An 8,706-nucleotide genomic window follows, 5' to 3' on the forward strand; every position below is an offset into this window, starting at 1 on the left:
AAAAGAAAAAGTACTTGAAAAAAAAATGCCAGTCAGAAAATAATATATGGGGATGCCTGGGTGGCTCAGTCGTTAAGCGTCTGCCTTTGGCTCAGGGCGTGATCCTGGATCCTTGGGATCGAGCCCTACATCAGGCTCCTCCGCTGGGAGCCTGCTTCTTCCTCTCCCACTCCCCCTGCTTGTGTTCCCTCTCTCGCTGGCTGTCTCTATCTCTGTCAAATAAATAAATAAAATCTTAAAAAAAAAAACACCTGTGACTGCCAAATTTATTAACAAATGTTTGATTATCTTACCTGGCTAAGTCCTCTGGAAAGCAGAGCCTGAGGCAGGGATTAAAGTGCTGACATTTTACTTGGGAAATGGGCAAACATGTTTACTCAGTTGGCTAAACTTTCTCTGCAAGGCTTGAAAGGAATCTTAAGTATGAAAAGATGGGCAAAGGTCACCAGATATCCCAAGAACACCTCTAACAGGAGAGACAGACATCAACAAACAAATGAAAAAAGAAAAAAAAAAAGGAGGAAAACAGTTGATGAAGGGAACAGAAGAAACCTAAAAATAATTGGTAACTTTGGAGAGAAAAGAATACATTCATTAAAAAAAGAAAAAGTACTTGAAAAAAAAATGCCAGTCAGAAAATAATATATGGGGGCGCCTGGGTGGCTCAGTCGTTAAGCGTCTGCCTTTGGCTCAGGGCGTGATCCTGGATCCTTGGGATCGAGCCCTACATCAGGCTCCTCCGCTGGGAGCCTGCTTCTTCCTCTCCCACTCCCCCTGCTTGTGTTCCCTCTCTCTCTGTCATATAAATAAATAAAATCTTAAAAAGAAAATAATATATGGAAGGTAGAAAATAAAGCTGAGGAAATTCTCCTGATTTTAAAAAAAAGGGCAAAAGGTTAAAAATGGAAAATAAGAGAAAAAATACATAATTCACTTAGAGGTACATTTCAATATATATATATTCAACTAGTAGAGGTTCCTGAAATAGAAAGGATAAAACAGAAAATTCCCCAGGACTGATATACACAACTTGCCAGGCTGAAAGGGCTCACTAAGTATACAGCATTACAAATGAAAAAATACTGACACTTTTAAACAGATCATGAAGTTTCAGGACATTTGAGATAAAGAAGATCCTAAAGCTTTCAGAGAGGAAAACTGCAGGTCACAAATAAAAGCTCGAGAATCACAATAGCATAGGGTTTCAAGAACAACAAAATGTGGAAAACAATGAATAAATGCATTTAAAAGTGCCTACCTCCAAGTCTGTAGCCTAGCAAATTATCAATGGAGTGAAAGAATACACCCATTTCACACATGCAAAAGTCTCGAAAAAACTTACGTCCCATTAACCCTCCCTGGGAAGCTAAGGAAGGATACACTCCACCAAACAGGGAAGTACACCATGAAAGCAGCAGCTATGGGATCCAGGAAACAGAAGAGGGGTATAAGAAATGACCAGGGTGACCGTGAAGAGAAATCCCAGGGCAACAGCTATGCCCCAGGCATAGAGAACGATGAAGGTCCCCATCATGGGCCGAGTTGTGCCACCCTCCACCCCTGACGAATTCGTATGTTGAAGTCACCCTAACTCTCAGGACCTCAGAATGTGATTATATTTGGAGATAGGGTCTTTAAAGAGGTAATATGTTTAACAAGGTCATAAGGGTGGGCACTAATCCAATATGACTGGTGTCCTCATAAGAAGGAATCTGAACACAGTCACAGTTGGAAGACCATGTAGGGACAAGGGGAGAAGATGGCCATCTCTACACAGAAGAGACCAACCCTGCCAACACCTTCAGCTTGGATGTCTAGCCTCCAGAACTGTGAGAACAAAAATTTCTGCTGTTTAAGCCGCCCAGTCTGGTGCTCTGTTGAGGCATCCCTAGCAAACTAACACAGCACCCAACCTGGAAAAGGCCAAGAGGGCTCCAGGAAAGATTGCAGACAAGAAAGGATCTGTGTCTATCCTATCCAAATGAAGAGAAATGTTACAGTGGTGTTGGAATCTGAGGGATGAACTGGTGATAGGTGCAGGGAAAAGAAGCAAACAAATGAGGCAAAATGAGGACAAAAGCAGTGTGAGAAAGGAACATAATCTTGGTATGCTATGGCTCAGTATACCTAGGAAACAACATAAACTTAGAATACTGACTGAACTGGAAGCTGGGAAGTAACTATACTGAGGAATGAGGACAGAAGTGTGCATGTGGGTAAATGATGTGCATGAGCCAAATCCGCATCCTCCACAGCAGGAAGTCAACTGGTAATATCACAAATGGAAAATATCAGTAAGTGGCAAAATAAACATAGTATTTAAACATGGAGGCAAATAGTAGAAGATAATGCAAAAATATTTAGTGTTGGGGCGCCTGGGTGGCTCCGTCAGTTAAGCGTCCAACTCTTGATTTGGGTTCATTTTTTTAAAATATTTTTTTATTAAATTATGTTAGTCACCATACAGTACATCCCTGGTTTTTGATGTAAAGTTCAATGATTCATTAGTTGTGTATAACACCCAGTACACCATGCAATACGTGCCCTCCTTACTACCCATCATCAGCCTATCCCATTCCCCCACTCCCCTCCCCTCCGAAGCCCTCAGTTTGTTTCTCAGAGTCCATAGTCTCTCATGTTTCATTCCCCCTTCTGATTACCCCCCCTTTCTTTATCCCTTTCTTCTCCTACCGATCTTCCTAGTTCTTATGTTCCATAGATGAGAGAAACCATATGATAATTGTCTTTCTCTGCTTGACTTATTTCACTTAGCATTATCTCCTCCACTGCTGTCCATGTTGCAGCAAATGTTGAGAAATCGTTCTTTTTGAAAGCTGAATAATATTCCATTGTATATATGGACCACAACTTCTTAATCCAGTCATCTGTTGAAGGGCATCTCGGCTCCTTCCACGATTTAGGTATCGTGGACAATGCTGCTATGAACATTGGGGTGCATATGGCCCTTCTCTTCACTACGTCTGTATCTTTGGGGTAAATACCCAGTAGTGCAATGCCTGGATCATAGGGTAGCTCAATTTTTAACTTTTTAAGGGACTGCCACACTGTTTTCCAGAGTGGCTGTACCAACTTGCATTCCCACCAACAATGTAGGAGGGACCCCCTTTCTCCACATCCTCTCCAACAATTGTTGTTTCTTGCCTTGTCAATTTTTGCCATTCTAACTGGCGTAAGGTGGTATCTTAGTGTAGTTTTGATTTGAATTTCCCTGATGGCTAATGATTTTGAACATTTTTTCATGTGTCTGTTAGCCATTTGTGTGTCTTCTTTGGAAAAGTGTCTGTTCATATCTTCTGCCCATTTTATGATTTGTTTATTTGTTTCTTGTGTATTGAGTTTGAGAAGTTCTTTGTAGATCTTAGATACCAGTCTTTTATCTGTAGTATCATTTGCAAATATATTCTCCCATTCCGTGGGCTGCCTCTTAGATTTTTTGACTGTTTCCTTGGCTGTGCAGAAGCTTTTTATCTTGATGAAGTCCCACAAGTTCATTTTATCTTTTGTTTCTCTTGCCTTTGGAGATGTGTCATGAAAAAGGTTGCTGTGGCCGATGTCGTAGAGGTTGCTGCCTATGTTCTCCTCTAGGATTTTGATGGATTCCTGTCTCACATCGAGGTCTTTCATCCATTTGGAGTTTATCTTTGTGTATGGTGTGAGAGAATGGTCAAGTTTCATTCTTTTGCATGTAGCTGTCCAATTTTTCCAGCACCATTTATTGAAGAGACTGTCTTTTTTCCACTGGATGTTCTTTCCTGCTTTGTCAAAAATTAGTTGCCCAAAGAGCCGAGGGTCCATTTCTGGGTTCTCTATTCTGTTCCATTGGTCTATGTGTCTGTTTTTGTGCCAGTACCATGCTGTCTTTGTGATCACAGCTTTGTAGTACAGCTTGAAATCTAGCATTGTGATGCCCCCAGCTTTGTTTTTCCTTTTCAACAATTCCTTGGCGATTCGGGGCCTTTTCTGGTTCCATACAAATTTAAGGGCTATTTGTTCCAGTTCTTTGAAAAATGTCATTGGTATTTTGATTGGGATAGCATTGAAAGTGTAGATTGCTCTGGGTAGCATGGACATTTTAACTATGTTAATTCTTCCGATCCATGAGCATGGAATATTTTTCCATCTTTTTGTGTCTTCTTCAATGTCTTTCAAGAGTGATTTGTAGTTTCTAGAATATAGATCCTTTTCGTCTCTGGTTAAGTTAATTCCAAGGTAACGTATGATTTTTGGTGCTATTGTAAATGGGATGGAATCCCTAATTTCTCTTTCTTCAGTCTCATTATTTGTGTATAGAAATGCAACTGATTTCTGAGCATTGATTTTGTATCCCGCCACATTACTGAATTGCTCTATAACTTCTAATAGTTTGGGAGTGGATTCTTTGGGGTTTTCCATATAGAGTATCATGTCATCTGCGAAGAGAGACAGTTTGACTTCTTCTTTGCCTTTTATCCCTTTTTGTTATCTGACTGCAAGGACTTCTAGTACTATGTTGAATAATAATGGCGAGAGTGGGCATCCTTGTCGTGTTCCTGATCTTAAGGGAAGGGCTTCCAGCTTTTGAGAATGATATTTGCTGTAGGCTTTTCATAGATGGTTTTTATGAGATTGAGGAATGTACCCTCTATCCCTACACTCTGAAGGGTTTTAATCAGGAAAGGATGCTGTATTTTGTCAAATACAGCTTTTTCTGCATCTATTGAGAGGATCATATGGTTCTTGACTCTTTTCTTGTTGATATGATGTATCACACTGACCGATTTGTGAATGTTGAACCACCCTTGCATCCCAGGGATGAATCCCACTTGGTCATGATGGATAAGGCTTTTAATGTACTGATGAATTCTATTAGCCAGGATCTTGTTGAGGATTTTGGCGTCCATATTCATTAGGGAAATCGGTCTGTAATTCTCCTTTTTGATGAGGTCTTTGCCTGGTTTGGGAATCAAGGTAATATTGGCCTCATAGAATGAGTTTGGTAGCTTTCCTTCTGTTTCTATTTTTTGAAATAGCTTTAGGAGAATAGGTATTATTTCTTCTTTGAATGTTTGGTAGAATTCCCCAGGAAAACCATCCGGTCCTGGAGTTTTGTTTTTTGGAAGGTTGTTTATCACCGTTTCAATCTCTTCATAAGTAATTGGCCTGTTTAAAAAATCAATTTCTTCCTGTTTCAGTCTTGGTAGCTTATAGGTTTCCAGGAAGGCCTCTATCTCTTCCAGATTGCTTAATTTATTGGCATAAAGCTGTTGATAAAAGTTTCTAATAATCCTTCCAATTTCATTTGTGTTGGTTGTGACCTCTCCTTTTTCATTCATAATTTTATTAATTTGGGTCCTTTCTTTATTCTTTTGGAGAAGTCTTGCTAGTGGTTTGTCAATTTTATTTACTCTTTCAAAGACCAGCTTCTAGTTCTGTTCATCTGCTCTACTATGCTTCTGGTTTCTAATTCATTGATTTCTTCTCTAATCTTGATCAGCTGCTTCCTCGTGCGTGGATTAGGCCTGTCCCTCCGTTGCTGTTCCAGCTTCTTGAGGTGAGAATATAAAAACTGCATTTTAGATTTTTCTGTTCTATTGAGTGAGGCTTGGATGGCTATGTATTTTCCCCTTAGGACTGCCTTTGCAGTATCCCATAGGTTTTGGACCGTTGTGTTTTCATTCTCGTTGGTCTCCATAAATTGTTTAAATTGATTTTTGATTTCCTGGTTTATTGAATCATTCTTGAGCAGGATGGTTCTTAGTCTCCAAGTGTTAGAGTTTCTTCCAAATTTTTCCTTGTGGTTGAGTTCCAATTTCAAAGCGTTGTGGTCTGAGAATATGCAGGGAATAATTTCAGTCTTTTGGCATCGGTTGAGACCTGTTTTGTGTCCCAGAACATGGTCTATTCTTGAGAATGTTCCATGGGCATTAGAATAGAATGAGTATTCTTTGGTTCTGGGGTGTAGTGTTCTATATATATCTATGAGGTCCAACTCGTCGAGTATGGCATTCAAAGCTCTTGTTCCTTTGTCGATTTTCTGCTTGGGTGCTCTATTTCTGATAGTAGAGTGTTGAGGTCCCCTACTATTAATGTATTTTTATCTATGTGTCTCTTTATTCTGGTTAAGAGCTGGCTTGTGTATCTTGCTGATCCCCTGTTGGGGACATATATATTTATAATTGTCATATCCACTTGTTGGATACATCCTTTAAGAATAATATGGTGCCCTTCTGTATCTCTAACTATAGTCTTTAGTTTAAAATCCAATCTGTCTGATATGAGAATTGCTACTCCAGCTTTCTTTTGAGGTCCACTGGCATGAAAGATGGTATTCCATCCCTTTACTTTCAGTCTGGATGTATCTTTAGATTCAAAATGAGTCTCTTGTAGACAGCAAATGGATGGGTCATGTCTTTTTATCCAATCTGCAACCCTGTGGTGCTTTATGGGAGCATTTAGGCCATTTACATTGAGACTGATTATTGAGAGATATGATTTTAATAATGCCATGTTGCCTGCAAAGTCTTTGTTTCTATAAATTGTGACTTTCTGTTCTGTATCACTCTTGGGGCCTTTTTACTTTTATAGAACCCCCCTTAATATCTCCTGTAGGGCTGGTTTCGTGGTTATGAAATTGGTCAATGACTGGCGATTCTGGAAGGTCTTTATCTCTCCATCAATTCTGAATGACAGCCTTGCTGGATAAAGGATCCTTGGCTGCATGTTTTTCTCTGAAAGAACTTTAAAAATGCCCCCCCCAACCCTTTCTCTCATTCCAGGTCTGTGGACAGGTCTGACGTAATTCTGATAACTTTGCCTTGGTACGTGAGAAATTTCTTTGCCCTGGCCACTTTCAACACTGTATCCTTGGTTCTGATATTTGCGAAATGCACTATGATGTGACGTGGTGTAGGTTTGTCGTGGTTGAGCTTGGGAGGGGTCCTCTCTGCCTCTTGGACACAAATGCTTGTTTCCTTTGCTAGATTAGGGAAGTTTTCAGCTACAATTTGTTCAAATATCTCTTCTAGACCTCTGTTTTTCTCCACCTCCTTGGGGATGCCGATGATTCTGACATTGGAACGTTTCATTAGTCAGTAATCTCCCGTAACCTACATTCTTGAGATTGGATTTTTTTGAGCCAAGTTTCTAATTTAGCTTTCTCTTCTACTAACCCATCCTCCAATTTGCCAATATGTTCTTCTGCCTCATTCACCCTGGCTGTCAGAGCCTCTGGTTCTGACTGCATTTGATTCATAGAATTTTTAATTTCTGCCAGATTCGCCCTCATTTCTGCCCTTAGAGATTCTATATTCTCATTAACATTTTCATTAATACTTTTTTCAAGTCTGCACATCATCTTGACCATTGTTACTCTGAACTCCATTTCTGATAATTTGGTTATATCTATATCCATTAGTTCTGTGGCAGAGGCCACAGACTCATTGTCTTTTCTTTGCTGGGCAGGGGGGGCGGATTTCTCCTTCTCATCATTCTGATGAGGAGAGGTTGCGGGGTTGCCCAGAGCCCAAATTATTGACCAGGACCCAGGCTGTGTGCACTTGTTTTATAGGGACCTTAGGGATGTGGGCCTCTTGATTTTTCAGCCTGCCTTCTGGGGAAGGGGCCAGCCGCGCCGATATTCAGGCAACCCTGTTTGGGTAGAGTCTCCGTGTCCCCTGCAAGGGGGGATGGGGATGGGCGCACTGTGAGCCGGTATTTCCAGGCTTTTGTTCTCTGGCGGCTTTCCCTGGGGGTTTGCTGTGCCTCTTCTGAGAGTCAGAGCAGCAGTGGCCGAATCTCAGCCTTTGTCTCAGAACAGAGGGATCGCAGACTGTTCTCCACTGATGTTCTGGCCACTTTAACTCTGTTTCTGTTGGTGCTGCTCAACCTTGCAGCCCCACAGCCAGCGTCCCAGCCCTCACTTCCAGGGCCAGCGCGTCTCTGTCCTTCGTGTTTCTAACACCGCCAGCTGCCCCTGCGCGCTCCGAAGCTCCGGCCCTCAGTCTGGTGGCGCACGTTCCCGGCTCACGGTCTCAGTCTGCTGTCTCGGGGGTGCCGTCCGCGAGTCCGCCCGCTCCCCCGTGCAGGTGGCTACCGCTTCCTGGTGCCCGAATGCGGCGGCTTCCTCCCCCTCCGTTCATCTTCTGATATCTGTGCACGGATTCACGGCTCCCCGCTTCGTACCTCAATACTCAGCGCTGGAGATGTTCATTTGTAGAGATCCAGATGTATCTTCCTGCGTCTCAGGCTGATTACGTGGATGTTCAGGCTGGTCTGGTACCTATCCAGCTCGACTCAGGGGACCGGCTGAAAAAGGGGTCCCCTACTCCTCCACCATCTTAACTCCTCCCCCTGCCTGATTTGGGTTCAGGTCATGATCTCAGGGTTGAGATGGAGCCTTGCGTCAGGCTCCGAGCTCAGTATGGAGTCTGCTTAAGATTCATTCTCTCTCCCCTTTTGCCCTTCCCCCCTCTCCCTCTCAAACAAACCAAGGAACAAATAATGTTTGCCAGAGGTAGGGTGGGGTGGGGGCAGGGGCTATTCTTTTCCACTGTAATCTCAGTAGAACTTTTTGCATTTTAACTACTCATATGTGTTTTTTAAATAAAAATGAAAACTTTAAAAGCTTAAAAGGCTACTGAAGACTTTAAAAAAACGGGAGTCGCCAGTCCCTTTAGCCAGAGGACTTTTACCGTGCGAGGAGAACCC

Source organism: Ursus americanus, chromosome 7 (genome assembly GCF_024610735.1).
Source record: "Ursus americanus isolate L20-20 chromosome 7, mUrsAme1.1.p, whole genome shotgun sequence".
NCBI classification, from domain to species: Eukaryota; Metazoa; Chordata; class Mammalia; order Carnivora; family Ursidae; genus Ursus; species Ursus americanus.